This window comes from Marmota monax, unplaced genomic scaffold (assembly GCF_021218885.2).
Source record: "Marmota monax isolate L192 unplaced genomic scaffold, Marmota_monax_Labrador192_F-V1.1 WCK01_AAM20220418_F8-fsc00199, whole genome shotgun sequence".
NCBI classification, from domain to species: Eukaryota; Metazoa; Chordata; class Mammalia; order Rodentia; family Sciuridae; genus Marmota; species Marmota monax.
In genome coordinates, this window is record NW_026694340.1 from 672,489 (window position 1) to 686,560 (window position 14,072).

Genomic DNA, 14,072 nt, shown 5'->3' on the forward strand with positions numbered 1-14,072 from the left:
GTATTAAGAATTGTATGCAAAAAAAGAGAGCTCATGTAAAATGGCATAATTTGGCGTGAACATACTTTATATAGAGAGTGATAAAATTTGTGCTGTTAATGGATAATTATGAATGTAATGCACTACACTATTGTCATCTATGTAAGGAATAAATAAAAAAAGAAAAAAAAGAGTAGAGACAACAATAAATGTTGGTGAGGATGTGGGGGGAAAGGCATACTCATACATTGCTGATGGAACTGAAAATTGGTGCAACCACTCTGGAAAGAAGTATAGAGAAAAAAACTTGGAATGGAACCCCATTTGACCCAGTTATCCCACTCCTCAGTTTATACCCAAAGAACTTAAAATCAGCATACTATAACGCAGCCATATCAATGTTTATAGCAGCTCAGTTCACAATAGCTAAACAGTGGAAGAAAACTAGATGCCCTCCAATATATGAATGGATAAAGGAACTGTGGTATATATACTCAATGGAATAGTACTCAGCATTAAAAGAGAATAAAATTATGGCATTTGCAGGTAAATGAATGGAGTTGGAGAATATCATGCTAAGTGAAGTTAGCCAATCCCCCAAAAAACAAAGGCCAAATGTTCTCTCTGATAAGTGGATGCTGATCCATAAATGGGAGGGGCATGGGGAAAATGGAGGAACTTTGATGGGGCAAAGGGGAGGGAGGAGTGGGGAGGGGGCATGGAGGCAGGAAAGATGGTAGAATGAGATAAACATCATCACCCTAGGTACATGTATGACTGCACATATGGTGTGAAGCTACATTGTGTACAACCAGAAAAATGAAAAGTTGTGCTGCAATTGTGCACAATCAATCAACATGCATTCTGCTGTCATATATACCTAAATAAATAAATTAATTAATGGAGGAGGAGGAGGAGGAGGAGGAGGAGGAGGAGGAGGAGGAGAAGGAAGAGAAGCGGCCATTGCATTCTTCCCTCTAGTGGCAAGAGGAACAAGCACATTCATGACGCTGTTGGTCCCTCCATCCATTCCCTCGGCCAGCTGATATTAATGGATTCCTATGCATGCCAGCACTGCACTCGCAAGGGAGAGAGGGAGTTGGCTAGGCCCCTTTCTCCACAGAGCTCATCCCAGAAGGGACCTGAAGGGCGAGGACATGAAAAGTGACGTTCTGGCACAACTGTAATTCAGTCATATTTGATTACTGATTTGGTTTGCTCTTGCTGCCCACTGAGTCAGATGCTGAGGATGAGGCGTGAAACGTTCTAGGGAAGGACATGAGGCCAAGTATGGGCACTCCCCTTGGACCTCCTCTCCATCGCCTCTGGGCCTTCCAAGCTCATGGTCACTGCCCTCTCTCCTTGATTGGACTCATGCTGCTTCTGGGGGTTTAGCTGGGATCGATTCCTAGAGGCCCGGGCTCCCTGCAGAGGCAGAAGTGGGTCCAAGGACTTGCTGAGATGTGCCGGGAAATCAAGAGGCGAGGAGGGGAAGGCTGGCAGGCTGTGGCCTCTGAGGTGGTTATGGAGGGGACAATGGGATATTAAATTTAACGTGTCAGCCGCCAGAGGGCGGTGTTGAAGCCTGTCAGTGGCTCAGACAATTATGCCTCTGCCAGGGAAAAGTAACCAGAACCTGGCTTCTCTCAGCCCCCGCTTCCGTGTCAGACAGGTTTCATTTGTTTTTCTGATGTTTTTAAGCACCTTAAACCCCTAGAACCTCTTTGTGCAGGGCCAGCAAAGGGGGAGCCCTGCACCCAGTCCCAGGATCCCTCTAGTAGGGATTTGCTGGGGAAATACCTGGATCAGCCACAAGAGGGAGGTGGGGAGCCGATGTCTTGGGTCCATAGATGAACCATGACATGTCTCAAAAGGGCTATAAAAATTGCTCTGTCGCGCTTGTAATCCCAGTGGTTTGGGAGGCTGAGGCAGGAGGGCTGCGAGTTCAAAGCCAGCCTCAGCAACAACTTAGCGAGGCCCTAAGTAACTCAATGAGACCCTGTCTCTAATGAAAGATTTTTAAAAAAATGGCTCTGTATTAGAAATTGAGGCTGAGAGTGAGGCTCAGTGGTAGAGTGTATGCTTAGCTTGCGGAAGGATCTGGTTTCGTTACCCAACAACAAACACAAAAATAAATAAATGAGGGGCTGGGGTTGGGCTCAATGATGCAGTACTTGCCTCACATGTGTGAAGCCCTGGGTTCAACCCTCAGCACCACATAAAAATAAATAAATTAAATAAAGGTATTGTGTATATCTACAACTAAAAGTTTTTAAAAAGAAATCAACGAAATGGAACTGGGTGAGAGAGGGGGAGCTGGTGCAAGTCAAAGACAAGGAAAATGGAAGGGAACTGGACATGGAGTAGTGGAAGCTGCAGAATAGGGGCAGCATTCAGGCCCTCCTGATGGATCCCATGCAGAGCTAACCACGTGGCATCAGCAAGGCCCCAGTGGTGGCCTTGCTGACACAGGTATGGGAACTTGCGGCCACCCTGGCAAAGGCTTTGTAGGTTTTGGACTTGGATGTGAGCAAATTGGAGTTGGAGCCTGCCAAGAGAGCTCAGCTGAGGAGAGGGCTCCGGGGCCATAATGCAGGCAGCAGGTTGGAGGAAAGGAAGGAGGGACCCTCCTCCCCCTCCCCCAACACACACACACATACTCTGCAGAGAAAATTGAATATCAATGGGGGAGGGGGAGAGACTTTTCCAGCAGAAGGTGGAATTCAGTTCTGGGTCTTGAGGGGAAAGAGGACGTTTCCTGGGGGAGATGAGAGGTCAGAAGCCCACATTGAGGCCCAGTAAAATGGGATTCTACCCCTTTTCCACTACCAATCCTGGGCATTTGTTAGAGTCTGTAAACAAGTCAAAATAACAAGTATTCGTCACCCCCCGGTTATTCTTTTTCTTTCTGACCAGAGTTCCTGGGCTTTTATCAACACATGCCCTAACTATTCTTGGTTCCACTGGGGTGCCTTCTTCCCTTAGTAATTTATTTCTCACCCCTTCCATATTTTCATCATAAAGACAATACAATACACTGAGACAAAACAAGACACAAACATACTGTATCAATCTTCTCCATTTTCTTGAAATGGCCATTTTTCCTCTCGCCTTATCTGCCTAGGGACGAGCAGATTTGTTCCTGTCCTATCTATGGACAGGCAGCTTTTTTTTTGTCACTTACCCCCGAGTGTCCCGGGGCTCCCCGTACGGGCCACCATCTGCCGCAGTCCAGCTGGCTGCAGCAAAATAACCGGGGGGGGGGGGTGACGAATAACTTGTGTACCCCCCCCCCTGTTGATACAGCAGGAGTGGGAGCCGTTTATTGCAGGACAGGAGCAGTATTTATACATTCCACACAGCTTATCTAATTAGCATAAACTAGATACATCAGTCAACCAATAAGGAATCTCCACACTTAATGGCTCGCTTTTGTTACTTCTCAAACCACTCCCTCTGGCATTTTGCCAGGTACCATCCAGACTTGTTTATGAACTCTAACATTCCTCTGGCAAGATGCCAGGTGTTATTTTGACTTGTTTACAGACTCTAACAGGCATTCATCCTGTTATCACCATGGACTGAGGGAAAGCTCTGACCACAGAGCAACAGCCGCTGAACAGGTTTCCTTGATTGAACATTAACACCCTCCTTGGTTTCCACACAAAAACTAGGGAGCTTTCAAGAACACACATCAGATAATGTCCCCCCTCTGCTTTAAACCTTCCATGAGTTTCCATTACTAGTATTAAACTCCACATCCTTTCTGTGGCCTGCCTGGGCCTCCTTCACTCTCCAAACTCATCGCCTACCTAATAATGTGCCCCAGGTGTCTCCATCTTCCTGCTGCTCCTCACCCACCCAAGCTCATTCCCACCTTGGGCTTTCAAACTTGCTATTCTTCCTGCTTAACCATCAGGATTTCCATCATTTAGCTCTTAAATGTCATCTCTTGGATATAGAAGGTGGCCCTCATTCCCTAGAACCTCCCTAACTTTCCTTTATCACATCAGACCCCATTTCTTATCACTGTCTGCAGTGGCCTTTATTTCTCAGTGACAACTTCTACATAGAGATTCTCAATTTTTTTTTTTTTAAGATGGCTTCTCACTACATTGTCCAGACTGGCCTGATCCTCCAAGTTGCAATCCTCCTGCCTCAGCCTCCCAAGTAGTTGAGATTATAGCCATGAACCACCACACCCAGCTAAGAAATATTTTTTTTGAAAGAGCAAATCTTCCACCAACTCATTCAACAGGTTTGATTATCTCTTCCATTTTATAGAAAAGGAAACTGAATCCCCAAAAGGAAAATTCACTTGTGCAATGGGTAGACAGTGAAGGCAGAGGCTAAGCCTGGGTAGCCTGACTTTAGTGCTTCCGCTCGAAACTGGGTTATCTCACCTCCAGCCTTCGCTTTTTCCTTGATAGCATTTACCATAATCTATCGTTGTTCTGTTTGTTTGTCAGGTGATTCCTGCCCACCCACCACCCTTACCCCACCAGTGGGGACAGTACTGCTAGAGAGCATGTCTATGTCTTACTCCTCCCAGTTTAGCCAATACTTTGAGCAGCGAGTGCTTTGTGCATTGTAGCTACTCAGTGAGTATTTGCTGAGTGAGTGACTAACCAAATGAACAGACAAGTGCAGGATGAATGGAGGAGTAGGAGGGCACCAGTAGTGCCACCCTCCCAGGCCACAGCTGGAGCCAGAGCCCACTCTCACCTGGGCAAGGGGGTCTGCAGAGAGGTGGCTTCTTCCAATGGCATTTCTAAGGACTCTCTTGCAGCAAAAGTCTCGCTGCTCCATGAATCTTTAAACTTGGGGTCATTCCCCACCTAGATGCAGAGATTTGGCCTTTGTTCCCAGCCACCGCTGACAGTCCAGCCCACCCACAGGAGGGATGCCAAGGGCTCTGGGCAGATCCTGCACGCTGCAGGACTTCCACTCGCTATGTTATGTCAGCACCTTTGTCGACTTCTGAGAAACAGGAAGCATTATGATGTGTGGTGGAGTTTGAAAAGGATGATAAGAGACATAATCGTATTTCTTTGGTTTGGGCCCTGGAGGGCTGGGGTTCCTGTTTGCTCGGACTCTAAAACATCACCTTTTCACTTAAGCCAGAATGGTGGAGGATGAGGATAATGTAGAAAATAGGCTTTCAGGGCGAAATGAAAAAGCAGGTATGAGAGCTTTAAAAAACATTACTATAAAATAGATCCTACATACAAGAGAAAATATCACCTACACAAACAGTCTAAAGGAGCAAAAACCCACGTGCCAACCACATGGTGATTGATAGGGAAAAGGGCTCCATAGAAACTCTATACCATCTTCACAATTTTTTCATCAATCTAAAATTATTCCAAAATTAAAAGTTTCTTTAAAAACAATGCTGCTATGAATGTATTTGTTTATATTTCCTGATGCTCATAGGCGAGAACTTCTCTAGAGGATGCGCTAGATTGAAATTCTGGGTTATAGTGTACAGGAACCTTCAATTATAAGGAACTGTCATTCAAAAGTACCATTTTACTCTTTTGCGGACAACGTATAAGAATTCCTTTTATTCACATTCTGAGCAAGACTAGTAATGTCTGACTTTTAAATTTCTGCCAGTCTGGTGTGGTGTGAAAATTTTATCTCATTGTGGTTTAATTTTGCATTTCCCTGACTACTAACAAGGTTCAACATCTCTATATATGTTTATTGACCATTGTGTTTCCTGTTCTAAGAAATGCTTATTCATGACATTTATCTTTTTTTTTTTTCAGATTGGGTAATTTAACTTTTTCTTATTAAGATGACTTAGCTCTCAGTACCACACACACACACACAAAGGATGTGTATACATTCTGGAAACTAATGTAATCTTTAATATGTGACGTAAATATTTGTCCTAGCTATGGCTTGTCTTCACTCTGTGTGTAATATTTTTGATGAATGTGGTGTTGTGGTGGCATATAATCCCAGTCACTCAGGAGGGTCTCAAGTTTGAGGTCAGCCTGGCCAACTTAGTAGAACCCTGTCTTAAAATTTAAAATAAATACATACATGTAGCTCAGTAGTGGAGCACATCAAGAAAGAAAGAGAAAGAGAAATGTTGAGGGAATGATCTCTTCCTTGATGATCTCTGTTTTGGGGTTTTTGCTTATGCAGTCCTTCCACTCTGGACTGGAGGCTTCCTGGTTGCCCCTCCAGACCACTCTCAATGCTCCTTTCACCATGCCTGGGTCACGGGAGGCTAACCTTTGTGGATTTCTTTGTCTATAGGTTCTCTGTTGAGTTTGGTCGTGGTGAGTATCAATGGATAATACACAGGACAGTCCCCTACAACAAAGAATTGTCCCACCCAAAATGTCAGCAGGACTGATGGTGACAAATCTTGGGGGGAGAGAGATAGACCAACAGGAAACTGATCTAAAAAGACAGGATGGAATCCAGGTGGGAAGAAGGTGAAATCCGGATATTTATTCTCTCCTCTCCTTTTTTGTAATGTTGTGCAGGCTGACCATGTCCCTTGACTGAAGGTCCCAGCTCTTGTCAATGGCTCTCTGCCCACAGTTCTTTGTATCTCTGAGTTTCAGTAACCAGTGGTCCCTCTCCTGTTACAGCTCCTGTTGTTACTAGCCCCAGAGGACTTTGTTTTCCCTACATCCTGTTCTCACTTTTATAATGGCCCTTTATTAAATAAATTATCTTCAAGTTATACAATACGACTGATCCAGCCATTTTCTGTTGGGTATGCCCATCCTATGGTAATATTTCCTCCCTTCCTTCCTTCCTTCCTTCCTTCCTTCCTTTCCTTCCTTCCTTCCTTTTTTTCCTACCTTCTATCCTTTCTCTCTCTTTTTTTAGATACTGGGGATTGAACTCAGGGGCACTCAACCACTGAGCCACATCCCAGCCCTATTTTGTATTTTATTTAGAGACAGGGTCTCACTGAGTTGCTTAGCGCCTCAAGCTGTTGCTGAGGCTGGCTTTGAACTGATGATCCTCCTGCCTCCCGAGCTGCTGGGACAGGCATGCACCACGGCACGGGGCTTCCATCCTTTCTTTTTAAATCAGTTTCTTGTTGGTCTATCTCTCTACCCTCAAGATTTTTCAACATCAGTCCTGCTGACATTTTGGGTGGGACAATTCTTTGTTGTAGGGGACTGTCCTGTGTATTGTAGGGTGTAACAGCGTCCCTGCCCTCTACCTACTAGATGCCAGTAGCATCCACTCCCTTCCTTCCAGTTGTGACGACCAAGAATTGCCAACAGTTCCCTGGGGGAAGACTCACTCGCTCTCTGTTGAGAACTACTGCCGTACCCTCTTGTCAACACCACACTGACTCTGTTATTAAAGCCTGATATTGAGCAGGGCAAGTTGTCACACTTTGATCTTCAAGATTGAATTGGCTATTCTTGGACCCGCATTCTTTCATGTACAAGAACGAATAAGCTGTTTTAGAACCGAGTCTTCCTTACCTTTGTACCTGATAGGTCTCTGCCTATCTTTTAATAAAGTTTTTAATTGTTGTCTGTTTTGTTTGATTTATTTCTTGGCACCATATTAGCCTTATAAGTATTATAATAATAGTTACACTTACTTGTAATGATGTCTTCTTTAAAATTATATTTTCTATTTTTGGTGATAGGTAATAATGTAATTGATTTTAAAAAATTGTTTTGTAGTTGTAGAGAGAAAGTATGCTTTTATTTTATTTGTTTATTTTTATGTGGTGCTGAGGTTCAAACCCAGTGCCTCACACATGCAAGGCAAGCTCTCTGCCACTGAGCTATAGCCCCAGCCCTGTAATTGATTTTGTATATTGATCCAGCAACTTGCTAAACTCTCTTATTACTTATAATTACTTAAATGACTCTGTATTCTTTTCTTGCTTTTTTTTTCCTAATTAAGTGAGGGAGCCATGTTATGTTGCCAAGGCTGGCCCCTAACTCCTGACTCAGATGATCCCCTTGCCTCAGTTTACTGTGTAGCCAGTTCGACAGGTATATGCCACAATGCCCTACTCTCCATTCTTTTGAATTTTGTTTTTGTCATAATGTATCATCTGCACACACACACACAACACACACACACACACACACACACACTGAACTTTGTTCACAATCCTTATATTTATTTATTCTATTTGTAACTTATTGTGAAGCCCAGGCCCCTTAATCACAGTACTTTATTTAAATGGAGTTAGAAGTATCCAGGGATTACTACTAGCTCATATAAAGCCTTTGTACAATTGGAAAAAAAAGTTTCCTCAAGACACTTTACTTCCATCTGGTAAGAAATTGTTCTGATGTACTTTCAAATCTAAGATGTCTATCATGTGACTGGTGCTTGCTTTGTTGTGGAGCCCTCACAGAGTGGTACTAAAGATGTTCAGACATTATTTATTTATAGAGAGGTTTAACTAAGAGGCGCTTTATCACTGAGTTATATCCCCAGTCTCTTTATTTTGAGACAGTGCCTCCCTAAATTACTGAGGCTGGTCTCGAACTTGCAATCTCCCTGCCTCAGACTCCTGTGTTGCTGGGATGACAGGTGTGCCCCATCAAGATGGGCCAATATTCCTGCTTTTTTTTTTTAAAAAAAAAAGGTTTTTTAGTTGTAGATGGACACAATACCTTTATTTTATTTATTTTTATGTGATGCTGAGGATGTGCTAGGTAAGCTATCTACCACTGAGCCACACCCCCAGCACTATTCCTGCTTTTAAAGGGATGCTTTTGACATAACACCATTGTGCACAGTATTTCCTACAAGCTCTTCAGGTTAAAAAAATTCCCTTCTATTTCAACTCTGTTAATAGTAGTCATCATAAGTGGATATTAAATTTCAGCAATGCCTTTTGTGCATTGATGAAGAGATCAATGTGCTAGATTACATTAAAAGATTTTCCAATGTTGAATCTTAAATTCCTGAAATAGACCCAACTTAGCTATCACATAATATCTTTTTATACATCTGGATGTGGATTAATAATACTTTGTTCACAATTTTTACATCCATTTCGTGAGAGTGAGGGATCGAGGGATCCTAATTTTTTTCTTATGCTGCCACCTCTTGTTTTTGTATGATGTATATTAGCTTCACAAAATGAGCTAAAATAAACAAAACATTTATTTTCTATGTGCTTAGCTATGCTAGGATTTACACAGGACTTGAACATTTAGGAGGATTCACCTGTAAAACCGTGTTACATATTCTTTGAGAAAGATTTGAAATGACTGATGCAGTCTCTTTAATGGTTACAGAGACATTCCGATTTTTTATGTCTTTTCCCATCAGTTGTGGAAATTTATCTGTGTACTGGACACACATTTTTGTGCCTTCTCAAACTTCCCCCACAGCCTTCTTTTTCTGTCTTGTTCAGCACCCTACCTTTGCCATGTCACCACTGTGTGTAGAACAGGGTCTGACTTATGGCTACCAATGACTGGATGGTACAGTTTGGCCTCGCCCACGTCCTGCGTGGGCTATGAATTTTGGGTTTCCCTTGCGTGAAGTGTACTGGCTGAGAAATACAGCGAAAAATCACAGACACTGAAAGTAATTTTCACAAAGCGGGGGCGGGATGGCTTCATGGCCTTATGGGTCCTGCTTCCACACTGAAAGGAGAGCAAGAGAAGAGCCCCCCGTTTGCTTTGTTTATACAAGGAGGCTTCAAAGGATTTTCATGGAATGTTCTTTTGCCAAATCAGGTAGGAGAAGGGCTGTCCAAGCCCAGTGGGAAACGCCCTTCTGGAGCTACAGAGCAGCTTCTCTAGCTGAGAGAAGACTGAGGTCACCACGTGTCACCATTAAGTGGGAGAAGCCACAAAATGACTTGCAATGCCAGACCCAAATCTCCTTGGCTTCAAGGCCCAGTAGAGGTTTTTCAAATAGCTCAGGGGTGGCCCCCCACAGTTTGGAATTGCAGGGAAGCGAGCTCTTGTGGAGTGAAGCATGACCTCTGAGTTATGGGCCAGAATGACAGCCTGGCATATACATGTCCCTCTCCTGTATGTTGTTAGGTAGGATTATGGTTGTGCAATACTGTGTCTAGCCAACCACATTCTTCCACATCTTTCTTTGCCTCACTTCCTTTTTCCCTCAACCTTAACCAGCCCAGGCTTATAACATCTGGAAAATGTCAGCACTTCAATCTTTACCTCAGACTTTGCTTTCTGAAGCTATCAAAATTGGTACCAGCTGTAGTTTTAGATAAGCTGTGGAATGGAATTGTGAATTTGGATTGTTCCTGTCTCTAAAATAATAGAAACTAGTCCTGAGGATAAGTAAGTTGATCATAACTTCTGGCATAAAATTATTTGAGATTTTTAAGCATTTAACTCTGGTTAATTTGGATAAAGGGCCGGCAGAGAGCAAAGCAACAGAATATATGGCTTGGATACATGGGAATCATGCTAATTACAGAATTGCAAAGTACAGTGCCTCTTCTGACACCTCTTTTATTTTTTTGTTTTTTAATCAAAAGAGAATGATGGTACAAGACAATCTAATGCCAACTTAGCATCCTTTGAATTCTACCAGGTTTCAATGGCAACTTTAAAGAAAAACCTATTTCCTACAGCCGCAGATCAGATTGAGCTGAAAACTAGGTTCAGGGTCTGACAATTTGCAGGTCTTTGAAGAGCCACAGAGGAGGATGGTTGTGTACCTTTGGCACTCCTCTGTGTCAAAGTCAGACCCTGATAAGGAAAAAGTGGGACCGTGAGACCTTAACTGGACAAACCTGAGACTCTTGAACACCCAAGTTCTCCTGAGCCCTCTTCCACAGGCAGAAGCAGTCCATTCCCTCATGCCAGAGTAGACTTGCTTCCCCCTTCCTTGTAGGCAGAATAACTATTTTCACTCAAAACATAAGGTGACCTTTGCTCTCTTCTCCCACAATACCCCTCATTCCTCCAGGCCAATAATCACAGTCAGGTACCTAAACATTTAGTATTAACTAGGGACTGATCAGAAGATAGAAACCATATTGTTCATCTTATTTTATGTGGATTTTTCCCCAATACCTTTATTCTACTTATTTATTTTTATGTGGTGCTGAGGATCGAACCCAGGGCCTCATATGTGCTAGGCAAGCGCTCTACCACTGAGCTCCAGCTTCAGCCCAAACCATTTATTTTAATAGAGAGAATAAATATAAAGAACTGTTGCCATGCATGCACACCTGTAATCCCAGCTACTCAGGAGGCTGAGGCAGACGGATTGGAAGTTTGAGCCAGGCTGGGCAACTTAGTGAGACACTGTCTCAAAATAAAATTTAAAAAGGAGTAGGGATGTAGTTCAGTAGTAGAGTGCTTGCTTAGCATGCATGAGGCCCTGGATGGAACTCCCAGTACTGGAAGAAAAAAAAAAAGTGTTAACAGGGCATGAAAAACTGGATAGACAAAAAAGGGAACCACAGGGTACTATGGAGGTCACAACTGTAGGGAGGAGCTACCACCCTTTTGGTTGAAAAGCAAAACCAAGATGTTAGAATTATTAAAATTTACTTTTTGGAGGAGATGTCTGTGGAGGCGACACGGCCCTGAACTCAGAAAAGAGATCCTCCAGGAATAGAACCCAGGCATTTGGGGGAGTGCTTATTGTCTGATGCTAAGGTCTTAGAGGGGGGTTGGAATACTTGAAAGCTGATATTATGAATGGTAGAAAAACTTCAAAATGTCAAACAACTATTGCTAGTGGAATGAACTGCTGCTTCCAGGGTTAATGTTAGGCTTGGGAACAGGAATCTTAAAGGATAAAGAACAGGAAACAGAAAAGGAAGCAAACAGAAACAAACAATCCTTTCTTACTGGAGCCTCCTAGGCTGACCCTCCTTAAGGTTAGGAAGACATTGGTTTGCAGAATCCCAGCTCCAGCAGAGTTTATAAGGTGGGTTTGAAGTTGAGAGACAACATTTCAACAACTGACATACAGTCGTGGCAGGGAAGCAGAAGATCTGGAGGAGTTCAGTAATATGTACTGTCAGAATCCAAGAGAGAATGGATCCTGAGGTGCTTCATCCAGAAGAATGCAGACTTAAATAGGAGTGAATTCATTCATGGCAACTACTCATTATCACTCAGAATTTAATGGTTTTATAAGAACACCCAGAGCTAGTTCTACTAGTTTACTGCATTGGGCCCTTGAAGCCTGACCCTGATGATGCTGTGCGGCACATGAAGTAAAGATGCTAGAGCTTCCTTCCATGGTGTTGAAGAAGAAGGCTCAAGGAAGTAGGAAGGCTTAAATGGATTTATTGCATCTTGTCTAAGAACCTGCTATCTTACATGTTCCTGGAGGGCAACAGAGTATGGTCCTTTAACTAACACAGCAAGTGAGGCCCTGATGAAGAGAAGCAGGCGTCGTTGTGAAGGATGCTAGTGGATGACCTCTGTAAATTGGGATGAAAGCGAGGGATGCTGCCTCTGCCATGGATGCCCCAGTATCAGTGGGCAAGATGGGGTCCTTGAATGGTAGAGGCCAAGTTGGGAGCACTTCCTGTCAGAAGCAAGATGGACAAAGTTACTACCACGAACCTTATTCCTGAAGGTAAAAGGTCAAGGTACCCTGATTGCTTTTGTGGCCACAAAAGCAATCAGGGTACCTTGACCTTTTACCTTCAGGAATCTATGATGGTGACTTATAAAGTGTTTTTCTAGAGAATGTTAGAAGTACAAAGATAAGGAATTTTGTCTGTTTTATTCACTGATGGATCCTAGTCCTAGAACATACTGTGGTTTATTAAATATTAGACTGAATCTCCACTTAATTCAATTTGGCAAATATTTTGCAAGTTGAGTTTCCTGTTTCCTGTCAGTTTCTAGAGCAGCCATCATGGTGATCTGCTCATCCACCTTCCTCCCTCGCTGGCTCAGCTCATGGCTCAGAGTGTGTACAAGTTGGGAGACGGAGCCAGGGTGGCTCAATATTCTGTCCCCCATGCCTGGACCTGTGCTTCTTTCTCAGAGGAGCTTGCATTCTCTCACCTGGGAATCTGCGTCTGTCTGCTCTGGCCCCTCTCCTCTGCCTAGCAACAGTAGGAGCAATTGTTTCACATGCACATTGGCGGGCCCAGCACCGTTGTCACGCGTGTAGATAATGTCCAGGATGGTGGCACTGACCTCTAAGGACAGGTGTCACAGTCCCACATCTGTGTCCTATCCCTAGCACAGGACCCCAATAAATATTTGTTGGATAAAGGAATGAAGGAATCAGTGGCATAACTGAGTATTGTTACTGAGTCTATTTCAGTTTTAAAATATATTTCACAGAACATATTTTCTGGATCTTTGATAGATTTTCTCAAGCAGAGAAATCTCCATTTATGCTACTAATCGCCATCAGCAGGCAGATGGGAGTGTTGTTCTGCCTGGTGCTACTCTTCTTCTGCGAATATAAGATGGCAGGCCCCTTTGGGACCCCATTTTCAGAGAGAGACTTTCAGGAGCACTTCTCTGCTCCTTTTTCAGTTTCTTTTCTTTTGTGCTGGGGATTGAATCTCTGCTCCTTTTTCAGTGCTGTTTTGACAGATGCTGTGAGAAGGAAATCCAGGCCCAATGCTCTGGGCCATTAGAAAGCATTTCAGACTTCTCCCCTGAGCTGGCAGAATGGTTGGTCTGGCAAATTCTTATCATAGGCTGAAGACAAACCTAGTTACAGGTTCCTACACTGCCCTCCTCCCAGGGGCAACCTTAAAACTCATTTTAATTCTACAGCCAGTCCAGAAGATCCACCCATTCATTCATTTACTGCTTTTTACTCTGCCCCTGTATAGGTTGTGGGGATACTATTGTGCAAAAGAAATCAAGATCACTTCCTGCCCATGTTCCTGCTTTCTACATGCTCTCCAAGTGCTGCTGAGTCACTTGCTCTTGGTTTGCCCAGTCACCTCAAGACTCGTGCCACCGGAAAGATGGAAATGCTCAGCCAGCGTGCACTGAGGGCTTCCCTCCAAACCCTGCACATCCTCACATGGACTTGAAGCATTAAGACAGAGACCAGTAGTTAATCGAATCAGAGTTGTACATTTTTATTTTATTGGAATGTCACAGAGCATAAAATAAATATTAATTTACCAAATTCTTAATCATTTC